General features: G+C 43.0%; 1 pseudogene; it reads left to right on the top strand.

Annotated features, from left to right (window-relative positions):
• LOC119924140 overlaps positions 1-19,693 on the top strand; it is a 37,102-nt pseudogene that overhangs the window by 8,751 nt on the left and 8,658 nt on the right.

Raw genomic sequence — 19,693 nt, 5'->3', positions numbered from 1 at the left:
AGTCTAGGTGACCTTGCTAGCAGTATTCCTTGCTCCTATTCTACAATTAGGGTCAGCTCCTAACTCTACACAGCCATGCCCATTCATCTTTCTGTCAAGTCTTAATTATTGACTGTCATGGCAAATATTTCATTTCAGGAGAGGAAAATAATTTCTTACCTGGGGCATTCTGCGAAACTACGCATGGCAACTGAGTATAGCGAAAGTCTTCTGCAGTCAGTCATTCAACCAATAGTATTTCTAGACTGTGAGCCCGTTGTTGGGTAGGGGTCATTTCTATACGTTGCCAATTTGTACTTCCGAAGTGCATATTACAGTGCTCTGCCCACAGTAAGCGCTCAACAAATATGATTGAATGAATGAATTTACTGAGCGCTTACTATGTGCAGAGAGAATTGCTTGGGAGAGTACAATACAACAGAATTAACAGACGTCTTCCCTACCTAAAATGAGTTTACAGTCGAGAGGGGACGAGATTAAAATAAATATTCTATTGGGTGTTTTGATTGCTAAAGCACCTTACATTAGTTATTTTAATTTACTACCCACAACATCACTGTGAGGTAAGGTTCAGTTATTATTGTCCCCATTTTACAGCTGGGGAAACTGGCATGGGTGAAGCAGTTTGGCTTAGTGGAAAGAGTACAGGTTTGGGAGTCAGAGGTCATAGGTTCTAATCCCGGTTTTGCCACTTGTCTGCTGTGTGACTTTGGGCAAGTCACTTAACTTCTCTGTGCCTCAGTTCCCTCATCTGTAAAATGGGGATTAGGACTGTGAGCCCCAGGTGGGAAAACCTGATTACCTTGTGTTTACCCCAGCGTTTACAACAGTGCTTGGCACCTAGTAAGCACTTAACAAATATTATTCTTATTCTTATTATTCTTCTTCTTATTATTATTATTATCGTCATCATCATCATTATCATTATTGTCTGGCCCAAAACCACACAGTGGACAGGGGTAGTTTAAAGCACTCCATCACCTTGGCTTCTCCTACCTCACCTCTCTTCTCTCCTTCTACAATCCAGCCCACAGAATCACTCCTCTAATGCCGACCTTCTCACAGCACCTCAATCTCACCCATTTCGCCCCAATCACTGGCCCACGTCATGCCTCTGGCCTGGAACACCCTCCCTCCTCAGATCCAACAATTACTCTCACCATCTTCAAAACCTTACTGTTACTCAAACGACCTTCTTTGATCAGGACGATTTCTACTCCACGCTAAACTAACTCCTATTATTATTTTACTTTGAAGAATATAATAATCTCACAGATTTTCAAGCAATTTTGGTTCCTCAGTAGGTATTAAATTCTAAAAGGAAGATCCTGAAAACATCCTTCTATAAACTTCCTCAAGCCCAACATGTTTGAGGAGGTTCCATCACAATTCCTATTTCACGTTCCTTGCTCTCCATTGCTCCTCCTCCCTCCATTCTCAACCCTCTACCCTTGCAGCCTTGTGTGGCAGGTGCAAATAGTAAGATCCTCAAGGGCAGGGATTAGTTCTACTAATTCTATGGTTCTATCCCAAGCCCTGACTATAATGCTCTGCATACAGTGGATTGATTCATTGCATAAACCTAGGAATGAAATAAAGAGGGTCTGATCTACTTGAAAAGCAGCCTGACTTGAGGATAGAGCATGGAACTGGGAGTCAGAAGGATCTGGGTTCTAATCCCAGCTCAGTCACTTGGCTGCTGGATGACCTTGGGCAAATCACTTCACTTTTCTGTGCCTCAGTTTCTTCATCTGTAAAATGGGGGTGAAGACTGTGAGCCCAAGGTGGGACAGCAACTGTGTACAACCCAATTTGCTTGTACCTACCCTAGAACTTAGTACGGTCCCTGACACATAATAAATGCCTAACAAATACCACAGTTATTATTATTATTACATGTTAAAAGAACCTGAAATCCAAGCTATATTTCTCCAGTCGCTGCTCGTATAGACAGTCCTAAAGAAGAGGAAGCCAACTGCTTGGCCAAATAATTGGTTTCACTTGCCTTGTGCAGCTATGACAACAGCAAACATACTGACTCCTTTGAGAATTCTAGGTGTGTATGATTGGTTTTTTTCTCCAATACTCCGCAGGCATAAAGGACTTTTTAATGATTATGCATTCATTCAATCGTATTTATTGAGTGCTTACTGTGTGTAGAATCCTGTTCTAAGCACTTGGAAAGTACAATTCGACCACAGATAGGGACAATACCTACCCAACAATGGGCTCACAGTCCAGAAGGTGGAAGACAGACAACAAACCAAAACAAGTAGATAGGTGTCAATACCATCAGAATAAATAGAATTATAGCTATATAAACATCATTAATAAAATCAATAGAATGATGAATATGTACATCATGCCAAGAGCACGAGTTTGGGAGTCAGGTCGTGGGTTCCAATCCTGCCTCTCCATTCCCATCAGGATTTTGAAATTTTCGGTAAGCCTCAGGGATTTAGTCCCATAACACTGCTCAAAATATATATATATATACTTCCCTCTGTCACTCAAAGATTACCTCCTTTGGTGAGCTAAAGGAGCTATATTTTGTTTTTGCACAAGGTAAGGTAGGTGATTTCAGTTAATCAAAAAACATTTAAAATCTTACTGTATTATGATGTAAATAATAATAATAATAATGGCATTTCCTAAGTGCTTACTATGTGCAAAGCACTGTTATAAGTGCTGTGGAGTTTACAAGGTTATCAGGTTGTCCCACAGGGGGCTCACAGTCTTAATCCCCATTTTACAGATGAAGTAACTGAGGCACAGAGAAGTTAAGTGACTTGCCCAAAGTCACACAGCTGACAAGTTGCAGAGCCGGGATTTGAACCCATGACCTGTGACTCCAAATCCCGAGCTCTTTCCACTGAGCCACGAATACCCTTCAGATGTACGCACTAGCCCTCTGCCTAGGATGATGAATTAATCCCTAAACTTTTTCTTAGACTGTTTAATAGAAATGAAGATGGAGAATATTTGAGAGTCAAGAAAAAAGAATTCAATAGACATTGGAAGGAAGGATCTTTAAGAAGAGATTAGGAAATCTTCTATTGAAATTTCCTGTAGAGAAAGCGATGATTTTACTCTTTAAAGAAATTATTCAAATACAGTTCCACAGTGTAATCCTTAACCAGTGACCAGGATAATAATAATAGTAATAATAATTATGGTATTAGTTAAATGCTTATTCTGTGACAGGCACTGTACTAAGGGCTGTGGTGGATACAAGCAAATTGGGTTGGACAGAGTCCCTGTCCCCTGTGGAGCTCACAGTCTCAAATTCCATTTTACAGATGATATAACTGAGGCCCAGAGAGTCGAAGTGACTTGCCTAAGGTCACACAGCAGACAAATGTTGGAGCCGGGATTAGGACCTCTGACCTCCTGACTCCCAGGCCCATGCTCTATCCACTAAGCCACGCCGAATGAAGATGATAAAGTACATTTTGGCAAAATACAAAGAAAAACTGTTTCAAGTATTGTAATCTCTGGGAATATGAATTTCTAAGCAGAAGCTTGTTCCATTTTCTTCTTGCAGTGAAATGTCCTTCACTGACATTCCGTTTCTATTGTGTTATTATGTGGTGCTCGGTTATTTTTCCAATCACCCACGCTTCTTTCTTCCTCTCTTTCAGTGGATTCCGGGGCAGTTCACTGATTTTATTTGTTAGATTGTAAATTTCTTAACAAGAGGGAGCCGCTCTTCTAAATCTATTGCACACTCACAAACACTTATTAAGGTAAAGCTCAATAAATACAGTCAGTTGCTTGAGTCTCTCTTTTTATTTTAGCGGACTGCCAACAAGCAATAATGGCAAGTTAAAAAATACTGCAGTGACAGAGTTCATTCTTTTAGGATTTACAGATGACCCTAATCTTCAAATTATTTTCTTTATATTGTTCCTAGTTGTGCATTTTGTTACTCTGTTTGGAAATCTAGTCATCATTATATTAATCAGACTCAGTTCTCAACTTCATACTCCAACGTATTTTTTTCTTAGTCACTTGTCCTTCTCAGATATGTGCTTTTTCTCATCTGTCACACCCAAGATGCTGGCAAACCTCCTATCAGAGAAGAAGACGATTTACTACCCTGCCTATGCCAATCAGTTCTGGTTGGCAGCGACCTTTAGAGTCTTCGAATGATTTCTCCTGGTGATCATGGCATATGATTGATATGCTGCTATTTCTAGTCCTCTCATCTCTATGCTTATTATGTCTGAAAAGGTTTATGCTTCATTGGTTGCTGTGTCTTACATTGCAAGCTTTATGAATTCTCTGTAATGTACATATGGTGTGTTTATCTTATTCTTCTGTGGACCCAATCAAATTAACCACTTCTATTGTGATACCACCCACCACCCCTGGTTGACACTATCCTGTTCTGACACCCACAAGGCAAAGATCTTTCAGTCATCTTCAGCTGGCATCACTGTCACAATTACATCTTGGACGATTATCACCTCCTATGAATGTATTCTCATTTCCATCTTGAGAATGCCTTCCAAAGGTGGAAGACGCAAAGCTTTCTACACCTGTGTGCCTCACCTATTAGCTGTTACTCTCGTCTATGGGACAGTCATTCATTCATTCATTCCATCGCATTTATTCAGTGCTTACTGTATGCAGAGCACTGTACTAAGCGCTTGGGAAGTGCAAGTCGGCAACACATAGAGATGGTCCCTACCCACCAACGGGCTCAGTGTCTAGTAGGGGGAGACAGATAACAAAACAAAACATGTAGGCAGGTGTCAAAATCGTTAGAATAAATATAATTATAGCTACATTTATAGTCAATTCAATAACGTTGCTAGACACGATCTCTTTTCCTCAAGGAGTTTACTGTATTAGAGAGAAAGATATTTAAATTACAGATGGGAGAAGCGGCAGAGTATAAGGATCTGTATATATCAGCGCTGTGGCATGGGGATGGGGTAAGTAACACAGTACTTAAGATGTGTAGTTCCAAATGCGAAAGTGACCCAGAAGAGAAGGCAAATAGAGGAAATGAGGACTTAGTCGGGGAAAGCCTCTTGGAGGAGATCTGATTTTAGTCACATTTATCAACATGATGCCAAGCTGTGAAAACTCAATGGATGTGAACACAATGATGTCTGTGTTTGACATGGTCATGATCCCCATGCTGAATCCCTTGATCTATTGCTAAATAGATCATATTGGGCAAGGATGTGATGGAGACCCTACAAAGAACGGTTCTGATCGAAGGAGTTTCCTAATGTTAAAGGAGAGTCAGGTCAGCAGTAGGAATTAATGAGATAAAGGAAAACACATAATAATTCATTATATTGAATATCGAATATAACCGTGTGAGCATTCTGTGAGAACTAGTGATCATATGTAAAATCATCTAGACTGTGAGCCCGTTGTGGACGGGGATTGTCTCTTTTTGTCGCTGAATTGTACTTTCCAAGCACTTAGTACAGTGCTCTGCACACAGTAAGCGCTCAATAAATACGTTTGAATGAATGAATGAATTTAGCAACACATGTGAACTTGAGCATGCTTTGCTTTACTGCATGAAAACAGTGAGGGCTACAGGTCAAATCATCCCATGTTGCACGATGGTTACCACAATCACGATCCTAATTCACAAGCACTAGGGGACTCTTCAGAAAGATCCTTACCATTGCCAAGTAATGTACTTCCTTTAATCTTCATGTAAGAAAATGGAAGGGTAAAGGAACATGAAATGAAATGTGAAAAGGAAGTGATTTTGCTTATTAAAGAATGGAACCTATTGTTAGTTGAATAAATGAAAAAAAATCCATATTTCTATTTACTTTCACAAGACTAAAAGTGGTTGTTATTGGCTTTAAGCCACCAGAGCCTCTCTGATAGTTTGCTTTAACTAATATTTTATTTAAATTTATGTGTCAAAGACCTAACAAATATAATCAAAATAATAATGATAATGGCATTTGTTAAGCGTTTACTATGTGTGAAGCACTGTTCTAAGCGCTGGGGGGATACAATGTGATCAGGTTGTCCCACGGGGGCCTCACAGTCTTAATCCCCATTTTTACAGATGAGGTAACTGAGGTCCAGAGACGTTAAGTGACTTGCCCAAAGTCACACAGCTGACAAGTGGCAGAGCCAAGATTAGAAACCATGACCTCTGGCTTCCAAGCCCGTGCTCTTTCCACTGAGCCACGCTGCTTCTCTATAGAGACATGGAATACATAAAATGCCAATTACAGGGAATTGAAAAAAAAGGTCTACTATTTAAAAAATCATAGGCCCTGTTGGATGTTTTTAATAGAGTCCCTGCCAACTCCTTGATGCATTCTGCCTCTGACCTGGAACTTCCTCCCCCTTCATATCTGACAGACTGTCACTCTTCCTTCCTTCAAAGCTTTACTGAAAGCACATCTTCTCTAAGAAATCTTCCCCAACTAAGCTCTCACTTTCCGTACTCCTTTTCCCTTTTGTGTCATCCTTGCACTTGGATTTGTACCCTTTATTCACTCTACCCTCAGTCCCTCAGCACTTATATTCAGATCCATAGTTTACTGAAATGTCTGTCTCCCCCTCCAGGCCGTGGGCAAGAAATTTCCCACAGGAAAGGAAGGTCTTTGTAGGCAAGGAATGTGCCTATCAATTTTGATGTATTGTACTTTCCCAAGGATTTAGTGCAATGCTGTGACTCAATAAATGTTATTTATTGATTGATTAATTGATAATCTGTACCTCACTTTAATGCCACACATACATGAGAGGGATTTGCCAATTCCAACTCTGCACATGCTACTCTAGTCATAGGTCACGAGTCCTAATACAGTGCCTGGTGCAGGAACTTTGACATCAGCATCTTCACTTGATTGATGGATAATTCTCAAGGTATTTGCAGTCCCCAGTCCTTCTCCAGACCCTGATTCTGCATGAGGGCCTGGGACCTTTCCTCACCTCTATGCTGGTGTTGGGGGAGACAGTTAAGTGGTAAAAGCAGCACAGAAGACAAGGACCCGGGACTCCTACACAGTGACAGTCTGTACAGCGGGTTTCTCCACCAAGCATGAAGATAAAATCTTCTAGAAAGACCTCGTATGCATGATTGCAACCTAAAGCTTGGATACAGAGTGGGGACCAAGCAGACCTCTCTTTGGTTGCCTGGATAATGAGGCACGTTTTTAAGGGATATTCAGAATCAGGAGGATTCAGTAAATAGTTCCGGATTCCTTTTCATTCTGTCTTAGGCAGATTGAGCCAAGATTTTGAAATTTTTGAGGAGAGAAGGCATTTTCTTCCATTATTTTGTACTTTAATTAGTGCAGATTTGGCCTAGGAAATGAAATCAAAGTGATCCTCAGCAACTGCACCTCTTTCCATAATTGTGCAGTAAAGTTTTGGTCTCAAGGAGATTTCATTTCCTGTGGAATACATGGATTTCATTTCAGAAATCTACTTTTCTAGGTGCCCATAATTCTTGTTAATAATAGAGTTTTTCACAGGGATTAAGCACTTTAGCAGATCTACTCACTGTGCTTTTCATTCATTCATTCAGCTGTATTTATTGAGCGCTTACTTTGTGTAGAGCACTGTACTAAGCACTTGGGAAGTACAAGTCGGCAACATATAGGGACCAGTCACTACCAAACAACGGGCTCACAGTCTAGAAGGGGGAGACAGACAACAAAACAAAACATGTAGACAGGTGTCAAAATCATCATAATAAATAGACGCATAGCTATATGCACATCATTAGCAAAATAAATAGAATAGTAAATATGTACAAGTAAAATAAATAGAGTGATAAATCTGTACAAATATATACAAGTGCTGTGGGGAAAAGAAGGAGGTAGGGCAGAGGGGAGATGGGGAGGAGGAGAGGAAAAAGAGGGCTCAGCCTGGGAAGATCTCCTGGAGGAGGTGAGTTCTCAGTAGGACTTTGAAGGGAAGAAGAGATCTAGTGTGGCGGATGTGTGGAGAGAGGGCATTCCAGACCAGGGGAAGGATGTGGGCCAGGGGTCGACGGCGGGACAGGTGAGAACGAGGCCCAGTGAGGAGGTTAGCGGCAGAGGAGCAGAGGGTGCAGGCTGGGCTGGAGAAGGAGAGAAGGGAGGTGAGGTAGGAGGGGGGCGAGGTGATGGAGAGCCTTGAAGCCGATGGTGAGGAGTTTTTGCTTCATTCGTAGGTTGAAGACAATCACTGGAGATTTTTGACGAGTGGAGTGACATTCTCAGAGTGTTTCTGCACAAAGATAATCCGGGCAGCAGAGTGGAATACAGACTGAAGTGGAGAGAGACAGGAGGATGGGAGATCAGAGAGGAGGCTGATGCAGTAATCCAGTCTTTGTTCATGGCTCTCTGCTACTAATCTTTTGCTCATCAATGTATAGCAGATAATAGCTTTTTTATAATGGTACTTGTTAAACACTTACTGTGTGCCAGCCACCGTAATAAATCCTGGGATAGATATAAGCTACTCAGGTTCGTTCATTTATTCATTCAATCGTATTTATTGAGTGCTTACTGTGTGCAGAGCAGTGTACTAAGTTTCTAGGTTGGACACGGTCTGTGTCCCACATGGGGCTCAGAGCTTTAATCCCCTTTTTACACCTGAGGTAACTGAGACACAGAGAAGTTAAGTGACTTCCCCAAGGTCACACAGCAGACTAGTGGCAGAGCCAGCATTAGGACACAGACCCTTGTTCAAACTACCTGGCCTTTTTCAAAGCCTCTTTGAAAACTCATCTCATCCAGGAGGCCGTCCTGGTTTAATTTCTCCTCTCCCCTTCAGGTTTATCCACCATATTCCACCCAGGTATTCTGCATCAACCACATAGTTGAGAACTCACAGCCACTAATAGCGCTTTCATACATATCATATGACTCAAGTATTGAGTGCCTTATCATCCACCTATCTGAAAATCATTTTAATGCTTGTTTCTGATCCTAGATGAAACGCTTCTGAAGGCAGAGAGGGTGTCTCATCACTCTATCATAGTGTCATGAACACATATGATCGGTTTGCAGATTATACTGCCACTAGCACTTGCAATCAATCAAACGTCAATCAATCAATTGTATTTATTGAGCGCTTACTGTGTGCAGAGCACTGTACTAAGCGCTTGGGAAGTACAAGTTGGCAACATATAGAGACAGTCCCTACCCAACAGTGGGGCTCACAGTCTACAGCAGAGATCAGATCATAGTTCTGTACATTAAAGTCTATTGATAAATTGGTTGACACATTCACCCCTCATTCTGTTTGATGGCAGAAGGTCTGACAACTGTCTCCTGAAACAAAGTTGTCAGACTCCCAGAATCCATTGCTAACTAATCATTACTGGATAATACCCCAAATGGTTCCAGAATGGTCTAAAGGGGTGTAGGTACTTTTGTAACCCTGTAGCATATTATCAGGAGGGACTTTGACACGGGAAAAGATAGAGCCAAATATCATTATTATTATTAGAGAAACAGCTTGGCCTAGTAGATAGAGACAGAGGACCTGGGTTCCAACCCCAGTTCTGTCACATGCACACTGTGAGATCTTGGGCAAGTCACATAACTTTTCTGGGCTTCAGTTACCTCATCTGTAAAATGGGAACTCAATGCCTACTCTCCCTCTTACTTTAATTGTGAGACTCCTGATTGTCTTGTATATGCCCCAGCGCTTAGTACAGTGCTTGGCAAATAGAGAGCATTCATTCATTCAATCATATTTATTGAGTGCTTACTATGTGGAAAGCACTGTACTAAGCACTTGGGAGAGTACAATGTAACAATAAGCAGACACATTCCCTGTCCATAAAATGCTTTGTTAAGGTAGATGTCTGCTTCAAGAGGCTGAGGTGTAGCCCTACTGAAAAAAAAAACTTGACTACCCCATTCCTTCACGTCCTATGGGATTTTTCTGAAGGATGATTCAGATTTCTGGAGTTAAGAAAGAAATTCATTTCCTATTCAAAATAGGTCAAGCGAAAAAGACCCCATCCCTTGGGAGTCTGGAGAAATTTTGAAGTCCTGCAGGTGATTATTCTCTACACCTAAGTGATCTAAGAACAATTAATGGATGCCTTTCACTTCTTGCAGTATCATGGGGTTCTCAGAGGGCTTCAGGAGTTCAGTCCCCAAATACCCTAAGCCCAGTATAATCATGACATTGTTACCCAGTGCAATTGTTTTGGAGCCTGAAGTAACACATCTATTCTTCTCCAGCAACATACTTGTTAGAGAGATCTTGGACTGAATCACTGAAAGATGTGGAATTTTGTGAGATTGAATCTTCTGTCTTTTTTACCTCTTCCTCTTCCTGTCAGTTAGAATATGATTATATAAATCCACAGATATCAGCCTTTCATGCCGATAGATGAAGGCATGGGGAAGAAAGGGTAGGCCCATTCTGAGGCTTAGAATTACATTCAATTGATGCGAGAAATTCCTTTCCCCTCTTTAACAGGGGAAAAAGCTCAATTTTTGTCCTTCCTCATTATCCCAGGAAATTACCCATCAGTAGATTGCATTGTTTGTGCCTGCTGATGGTTAGGTTCTGTAAACATTGCAACAGTATAGGTGTTTTTCCAAAAGGCTTTTGATCAAAGAAAAAACGAGTCCTGTTGACTGGACTTTCCAGTTGGCCTCATTTTTTGCACTCCTTTAAAAATCTATTAGACACTGTTTCTGCATATGCAAGCTCTTCCAACTGCATGACACATTCATTAAAATTTTAATTTTAGAGCAGAAACGTGACCAAGTTAAGTGTGCAGAGGCACCACGTTGTGAGGCAGAGCCCTGTTGAAGTGACCCTCCACTTCATTTTGTAAAAGATAAAAAGAACAATTTATTTCATAGGAAATACTTTCCTACAGGAAACAGTCATTTCACCCTTTGTTGAAATGAGATACCACTAAATAGTGTCAAATAATGTTTTAGTAATTTTCTTTTAAATGAAACATTTCATTCTAAAGGTTCTAAAGGCTGCTGGAAAGTGGAGAATGCTGTTTATATTTATAATTTAAGGATGCAGCTTCTGTGTTTGTTCATGCAGATAAATTGCCAAAATACCTCCTTTAGGTGAAGATTTTCAGGTCATTCTTTGTTCTGTTTGATTTCCAGATCTATAATCATCCTTCGTGATCCAACTTAGTTCATCCTCACTGACCACTAAATGTTCTTAAAAAGAAGAAATCTTTCAAAGAGATGGAGTGTCTTAGAAGAACGTGAAAGGAGATATCGAATGATAGATGACTGGAAGTTCAAATGAAAAAAAATGGTAGGCTTTTAGAAAGTGAAATAAGGTAATTTGTGAGTATGACAATCTAATGCAACTGCCTATTTAGGTATATTAAGGGATGTGGTGGACGAATTACTGTAATTAATATGAGTAATGGGGATAATGTATTCTTAAGGATGAAGGAAATTGAGTCAAGAAGATTAGGACCAGAAGCAAAAATGATTAGGCTCTGTGGGAAAGCAAAGATTTGAAGTAATGTGCGTTGGTTCTTGGGAAGAAATCTTCCTTGAGTGAACGAAGAATTGCCGTGAGAAGCCATTATTTTCATCATCATAATCATCATCTTTGTGATTACTATTATTATCATTATTATTGCTATTGTTGGAGTAGATACAAGATAATCAGATTGGACAAAGTCCCTGACCCACACAGGACTCACAGTCTATGTAAAGTTAAATATCCATTTTACAGATAAGGGAAATGAGGGTCAGAAAAGTCAAGTGAGTTGCCCCAAGGTTTACCCAGTCAGACGAGTGGCAGAGGTGGGATTAGAAATCAGGACCTCTGACTCTCAGCCTGTTCTCTTTCCCGTAGACCACCATTCAGTAATTCGTGGCTTTAACGGGAGTCCTGAGAGCCTGCAGTCCAGAGAGTGATCTAGTGGTGAAGATCAATCAGTCACCTGAATTTATTGAGAATCTGTTTGTGTAGAACAGTGAACCAAGCACTTCGAAGCGTAAAATAGAGTTAGTAGGCATCATTCCTACCTTCAAGGAGCTTACATTATAGCAGGGCAGATAGGCACGAAATTGAATTACAGATAGGAGGAAGAAGAAAATATGGATAGGGCTGTAAATTACTGTTTAATTAACAGGATATGCATGCTAGATACAGAAGTGTTAATGGTTTGGAAGTGTAGCTGGTGTAGTAGATACAGCATGGGCCTGGGAGTCAGAAGGTCATGGGTTCTAACACCGGTTCCACCACTCCTTTGCTGTGTGACCTTGGGCAAGTCCCTTCACTTCTCTGGACTTCAGTTTCCTCATCTGTAAAATGGGGATTGAGACCGTGAGCCCCACATGGGACAGGGACTGTGTCCACCACGATTTGCTTGTATGCACCCCAGCGCTTAGTACATTGCCTGCCATATAGTCAGTGCTTAAGAAATACCATTACTATTATTATCATCATTAAGACCTGAAGTGATGGTTCAGAGCCTCTTAGACAGTTAACCCCATGTAGGACAGGGATTGTGTCTGTTTTGATTATCCTGTATTTAATGCCGTGCTTGGCCCAGTTCCTGGCCCAGAGTACGTGCTAAATACATATCCCAAGAATAATAATTGTCACTACTAAATTTGTAGAAGAGAAATTAATTAGAAAAAGTCTCCCAGAGGAGACGTGATTTCAGAAGATTTCTGGAAATGGGGTGAGCTGCAATTCGCCAGAAGTGAGGTGAGAGGGAGTTGCAGGCAGAGGATTTGAAAGTGAGGGAGCGGTTGAAGGTAATGCCAAAGATTTGGGCATGTGACACAAGGAAGTTGGTAGTATTGTCAACTGTGATCGAAAAACGGGATGGAGGAGAGGATCTGGGAGAAAATCAGTTTTACACATATTAAGCAGGACATCTACTAGAGATGCTGGGGAGGCAAAAGGAAACCTACTGTGTGCAGAACAATGTGCTAAATACTAAGGAGTGTACAATATCTGGCGGAGACATGATCCTTGCCCACAAAGAGCAACGTGTATTCCTAGTCAATCCTTGCCAGGGAATGTATCTACCAACTCTGTTGTATTGTACTGAGAACAGTGCTCTGCACAGAGTAATCAGTCAATCAGTGGTATTTATTAACCACTTACTGTGTGCAGAGCATTGAACTAAGCACTTGGGTGAATACAATATAACTGAGTCGGTAGACACGTTCCGTGCCAAAATGGAGCTCGCAAATAAATACCATTGAATGATTGATTGATTGAATGCAACATAAACATTTGTAATTCCATCCAAAATCTTGTTCTTCAACATTTTCCAAACTTAGCTTTGAATAGGAACGCTACATCCCTGAGCCTCAGACCACTGCAGTGTTGATAGTGTAGTTCATTTTCTTCCTACGTAACAGAAGGACACTGAGTGGCCAACGGAAATCACACAGCTCTGAGTGAGTTCATTCTGTCTGCATTAATGAGTGATCCACAGTCAGAGATGCCACTCTTCATGCTCTTCCTCTTCATCTATGCGGTCATTCTTCTGAGGAATCTGCTCATCATTATAGTCATTAGAGTCAGTTCGCAGCTTCACACTCTCATGTATGTTTTCCTGAGCCATCTGTCTGTCTCTGACTCATGTTCTTCATCGTCCGTCACCCTAAGATGCTGGCAAATTTCTTAGTGGACAAGAAAACCATTTCTTACCCGGGATGCGTGGTCCATTTCTGCGCTGCAGCTATATTTGAGGTAGTGGAGTATTGTCTTCTGACCTTGATGGCATATGATCGATATGTAGCAATCTGTAAACCCCTTCTATATGTACTCTGTATGCCTCAGAGACTGTGTGCTTTACTGGTCACTGCTTCCTAAATGGCCAGCTGCCTGAATACTGTGGTCTAGACAGTTAATGTATTTAGTTTGACCTTCTGTGGACCTTCTGAAATTAATCACTTCTACTGTGACATCCCCCATTGTTAAAGCTGTCCTGTTCGGATCCCGGACTTGCCCAAGTCCTTCCTGCTGCTTCCATGGCCGCCATTATGCTGGTTACAGTTCTGACCATACTGATATCGTATGTGTACGTCCTACTGGATATTCTTAAAATACCGTCCTCTGGAGGAAGGTACAAAGCCTTTTTCACATGTGCCTCTCACCTAATGACGGTCGCGTATTCTATGGTACTACAACATTTATTTATCTTGCTACCCAGTTCCAGCTTCTCAATGGATCAGAAAAAAACTGGTGTCTCTGTGTTATATGATATTGATTCCGATGCTGAACCCAATGATCTATAGTCTGAGGAACAAGGAGGTAAAAGATGCCCTTTGGAAGGTTATGAGCAGGAACGTGATAGCTAATTTTGCTATACCGTACTCTCCCAAGTGCTTATTACAGTGATCTACACTAAGTACATGTTCAATAAATACCATTGATTGTGATTATAAATGTCAAGAATCACACACTAAAAATAATGCTAATGATGGTATTTGTTGAGTGCTTTGCACACAGTAAGTGCTCAGTAAACATGATTTACTGACTGAATCATTCTGCTGGTATGCTCACAGCTCGTTTCTTCTGCTACATCAAGATGTTTCCAGCCAGACTCATGTTTTCAGAGATTGTTCTGCTTGCCTTGACTTGCTTCCCTTATTCATCTCCCCTCCGAGCCCCATAGCACTTATGTACATATCTGTAAATTCATTTATTTGTATTAATGTCTTTCTCCCCCTCTAGACTGTAAGGTCGTTGTGGACGGGTAATGTGTCTATTGCTGTATAGTACTCTCGCAAGAGCTTAGTACAGTGCTCTACACAGAGTACACACTCAATGAAATGACTGACTGAATGATGTCTACGACATACTCTCAGGAACTGGGCCATGGAACTGTTCAAAAATCCTCTTAGCTTTTTCTAATGGTGCAATCATTTTAATCTATGGATCTAATGAGAGTGGAAATGGGGTCTGATATTGTGGTGTATTGTGTTTGCAGGCTAGGACAAGATTAATAAATGGAACCAATCAATGCTATTTATTGAGCCCTTACTATGTGCTGAGCACTGTATTAAGCATTACGGAGAGTACAAATAATAACAGTGTTGGTAGGCACATTCTCAGCCCACAGTGAGAATGTGACAAATGTCTGACATCTTTATTTTGTTTTCACAATACAAAAATTGGTTGGTACTGATATTTTAATGATATTTATTACGCACTTCCTTTGTGCCAGGCATTGTACCAAGGGCTGGGTAGCTATAAGATTGGACACAGCCTATGTGCTACATGGGGCTCACAGCCTTAATTCCCATTTTACAGAGTGAGGTAACTGAGTCCAAAGAGAAGTTAAGTAACTTGCCCAAGGTCACGCATCCCAGAGCTGGGATAAGAACACAGGACCTTCGGAATCCCAGCCCCACACTCCATCCACTAAAACATGCTGCTTCTCTCCTAATGGTAGTAGGCCTCACCCTCTCCGATATTCAATCCATATTCAATCCAATCCACTCTCATATTCAATCCATATTCAATCGATCACCCAGCCTTGTCAGATCCACCTTCACCACATCGCTAAAATCCGCCCTTTCCTCTCCATCCAAACTGCTAGTATGTTAATCCAGTTACTTGTCCTATCCCTCCTTGATTACTGTATCACTCTCCTTGCTGACCTCCCAGCCTCCTGTCTCGCCCCACTCCAGTCCAAACTACACTCTACTCCCTCAATCATTTTTCTACAAAAAAAATTCGGGACATGTTTCTCCACTCCTCAAGGAAACTCCAGCATTTTCCCATCCACCTCCACATTATACCAAAACTGCTCACTATTTGTTTCAAAACATGGCTCAGTGGAAAGAACATGGGCTTTGGAGTCAGAGGTCATGGATTCAAATGCAGGCTCCGCTACCTGTCAGCTGTATGACTTTGGGCAAGTCACTAACCTTCTCTGTGCCTCAGTTCCTTCATCGGTAAAATGTGGATGAAGACTGTGAGCCCCACGTGGGACAACCTGAACACCTTGTAACATCTCCAGAGCTTAGAACAGTGCTTTCCACGTAGTAAGCACTTAATAAATGCCATTATTATTATTATTATTGTTGTTGTTATCATTATTACAATCAATTCATCCCTCTGCTTTGAGCATCATCTGCCTACTTTATGGTTGCTTCTGCATGTTAATTGTTAACTGCTCTCTGTGATGTCATCATCTGCTTGTATTTTGCCACCACATATTGTTATCTGCTCTCTGTGATATTATCATCTGCTCATTTTATTATTGCCATAGCATGTTAATTGTTAACTGCCCTCTGTGATGTCATCACCTACATATTTTATTATTGCTACTGCTTTATCGCTACTGCATGTTAATTGTTAACCTCCCTCTGTGCTGTCATTTACCTTGCTGACCTCACCAAACTATCAATTCCCCTGCTCCCAACTGCTTTTCCCCATTCCTCACCTTCTGCTTCCCCTCTCCCACCCAGCTCTTTCACTCCCTTTCCTCCCACCCCCGCCCCTCCCCCTTGCAACCCTACCCAGGATCCCTCTATACCAGGACCAAACCTCAACTCCTCCCCTTCCAGCCCCCTCCCTCCCCCCCTCCCCACCCCCACCGCATCCCAGTTCTCTTTCTCATCGCCACATCTCTTCCCCCTCTCACCTCCCAGGCCCCTCCAGCTCATTCCAATCCCAAACCCGAACCACCCCTCGCACCCTTCCCCTTCCCTCCCCTCCCTCCACAGCTGTTGCCAAGTGTGGCCTTTGGAATCCCCGCTCCATTATAGGTAAGCTCCCTTTCATCCTGGACCTATTCCTTTCCAGCTCTCTACTCCTCCTCGTCCTAATTGAACCATGGGTCTCTCCGGATGACACGGTTCTCTTCTGCTGCTCTCTCCAGTGGAGGCCACTTCTTCTCCCACTCCCCCCAGACTCAACGGAAAAGGAGAGGGAGGTGCCGGTTTCCCTTCTCGCTCCCCAATGTCGCTTTCACACTATCCCTCCTCCCCCTTCCCTTTCCTTCCCTTCCTCTGAAACCCACATTATTCACCTCTACCACCCCCTCGAGATTACTGTAGCTGTCATCTACTGCGCCCTCCGGGCCCCACCTCCAACTTCCTTAGCACCTTTGTCCACTTTCTCACCTTCATTCTCCCTTTTTCCTTGCCCAATCTGATCCTCGGAGACTTCAACATTCACATGGATGTCCCTGGTGACTCTTTGCCGCCCACCTTCTATCTTTCCTTGAGGCCGCCAACCTCCTGCTCCACCTCACCTCTGCCCACTCATCAACTTGGTCACACCCCCGACCTCATCATCTCCTACCGCTGCACTATCTGCACCCTCACCAAATCTGAAATCCCTCTCTCTGATTATAACCTTCTCACCTGCCTCCCACTCATTCACACTCCTCTCCTCCTGTAAATCTATATTAATACCTCACAGAGACCTCCGCTCTCTCGACCACATCCATCTTTCTCAGCACATCACACCCCACTTCGCCTCCCTTTTCTCTCTACCCAGTCTTGATGACCCAGATTACTGTCTCTCAACTCTACCCTCTTTCCTCAGTTCAACTCGCTCGCTCGCGTATCCCTTCACCGCTCTCAGTACCACTAACACACAGCTCTGGCTTCACTGCCACTGTCCTGCTTCCTTTGCTCTATGCTTGAGGTGCTGAACCCTGCTGGCCAAAGTCTGAACAGCAAAGCCAAACTTGTTCACTTCTAGGTTATCCTTTACTGCCTTAACCCTGCCCTCTCCTCTTCCAGGCAAAACTACTTCTCCTCCCTTATTGACACCCATGGCTATCAGCCCCATCAGCTCCTCCGTACCTTTATCTCCCTTCTCAGGCTCCCCGTTCCTCCCCCTCTTCCATCTCTCACCCCCAACGATCTGGACTCCTATTTCATTAGGAAAATTTACTCCATCAGGTCTGAGCTCCCCAAAGTCACTCCTTCCCCTTCTCCAACCCCCCGGCCTTCAACCCTCTCTGCTACTCTCCCATCCTTACCCAGCAGTATCTTAAGATGAGATCTCCTCCCTCTTTTCAAGTGCTACTCCAGCCACCTGTGCTTCAGACCCTATTCCTTCTCACATTATGAAATCTCTCGCCCCTTCCCTCCGCCCCTCCTAACTTCCATCTTCAACCACTACTCCTCTACTGGTTCCTTCCCCTCTGGCCTTCATATATGCCCACAGTTTTCCCCATCTCCTAAACAAACCCTCTCCTGATCCCACTCCCCTTCTAGTTATCACCCTAGTCTTCCTCCTACCATTGCCTTTCTAAACTCCTTGAACGAGTCGTCTACACCCCTGGCCTCGAATTCCCCAACGCCAACTCTCTCCTTGACCCCCCTCCAATCTGGTTTCCGTCCCTATATTCCACCGAAAGTGCCCTCTTAAAGGTCACCAATGACCTCATTCTTGCCAAATACTTCTTACCCCTACTCTATCCTAATCCTCCTCGAACTCTCAGGTGCCTCTGACACTGTGGACCACCCTTCTCCTCAACACGCTATCCAACTTTGGTTTCACAGACTCCGTCCTCTCCCGGTTCTCCTCTTATCTCTCTGGCCGTTCATTCTCAGTCTTCTTTGCGGGCTCCTCCTCCCCCCTCCCATCCCCTTACTCTAGGGGTTCCTCAAGGGTCAGTTCTTGGTCCCCTTCTGTTTTCTATCTACACTCACTTCCCTGGTGAACTCATTCGCTCCCACGGCTTCAAGGATCATCTCCACGCTGATGACACCTAAATCTCCATCTCTGCCCCTGCTCTAGCTTTGCATATAGTAAGCACTTAATAAATTCCATCGTTATTAACAGTATGGTAATCTGTACTTCACTTTAATGCCAAATCCAGCTGAGTAAGGGGTCAAAATATTTAAAGAGATTGGAGGTGGGGCTGGGTGGGGGGAGGTAGATGATGGCTTCAAGAATCTGGAGGGGGGTGATAGAGGCGGATAATGTGGCCTTCAAAAGAAGGGAAGGAAAGGGAAGGGGGAGGAGGGATAGTGCAAAAGCGACATTGGGGGGCGGGAAGGAACCCGACACCTCCTCCTTTTCCGCTGAGTCTGGGGGAGTGGGAGAAGAAGAGGCTTCTACTGGAGAGAGCAGAAGAAGAGACCGTGTCTTCTGTAGACAGCCATGTTTCAGTTAGGGCGAGGAGGAGTAGAGAGCTGGATTGGAATAGGTCCAGGATGAAAGGGGAGCTTACCTATAACAGAGCGGGGGTTCCAAAGGCCACACTTGGCAGCAGCTGTGGGGGGAAGGATGCGAGGAGTGGGGACGGTTTGGATTGGGATGAATTGGCGGGACCCTGGGCGAGGAGAAGGGGAAGAGGGTTGGCGTTGAGAAAGGAGAACTGGGATGCGGTGAGGGCGGGGAGGAGGGGAGGGAGGGGCCTCGGAGGGGAGGAGTTGAGAGTTGGCTCTGGTACAGAGGGATCCTGGGTAGGGGGGTGAGGGGGGAGGGGTTGTGGTGTGGGAAAGGGAGAGAAAGAGCTGGGGTCGGGAGAGGGGAAAGGGGAATTGATTGTTCATGGTGAGGTCAGCAAGGTAAATGACAACACAGTGGGAGGTTAACAATTGAAATGCAGAAGCAATAACAGTAGCAATGATATAAGTAGTTGATGGCATCACAGAGGGTAGTTAACAATTAACATGCTATGGCAATAATAAAACAGGAAGATGATTATATTACTGAGAGCAGATAACAACTACTATGTGATGGCAAAAAAATAAGCAGATGATGACATCGCAAACAGCAGTTAACAATTAATATGGTGGCAGTAAATAAG

Source organism: Tachyglossus aculeatus, unplaced genomic scaffold, assembly GCF_015852505.1.
Source record: "Tachyglossus aculeatus isolate mTacAcu1 unplaced genomic scaffold, mTacAcu1.pri scaffold_82_arrow_ctg1, whole genome shotgun sequence".
NCBI classification, from domain to species: Eukaryota; Metazoa; Chordata; class Mammalia; order Monotremata; family Tachyglossidae; genus Tachyglossus; species Tachyglossus aculeatus.
The sequence above is the reverse complement of the archived record's forward strand: the minus strand, read 5'-3'. Positions and strand labels throughout refer to the sequence as shown.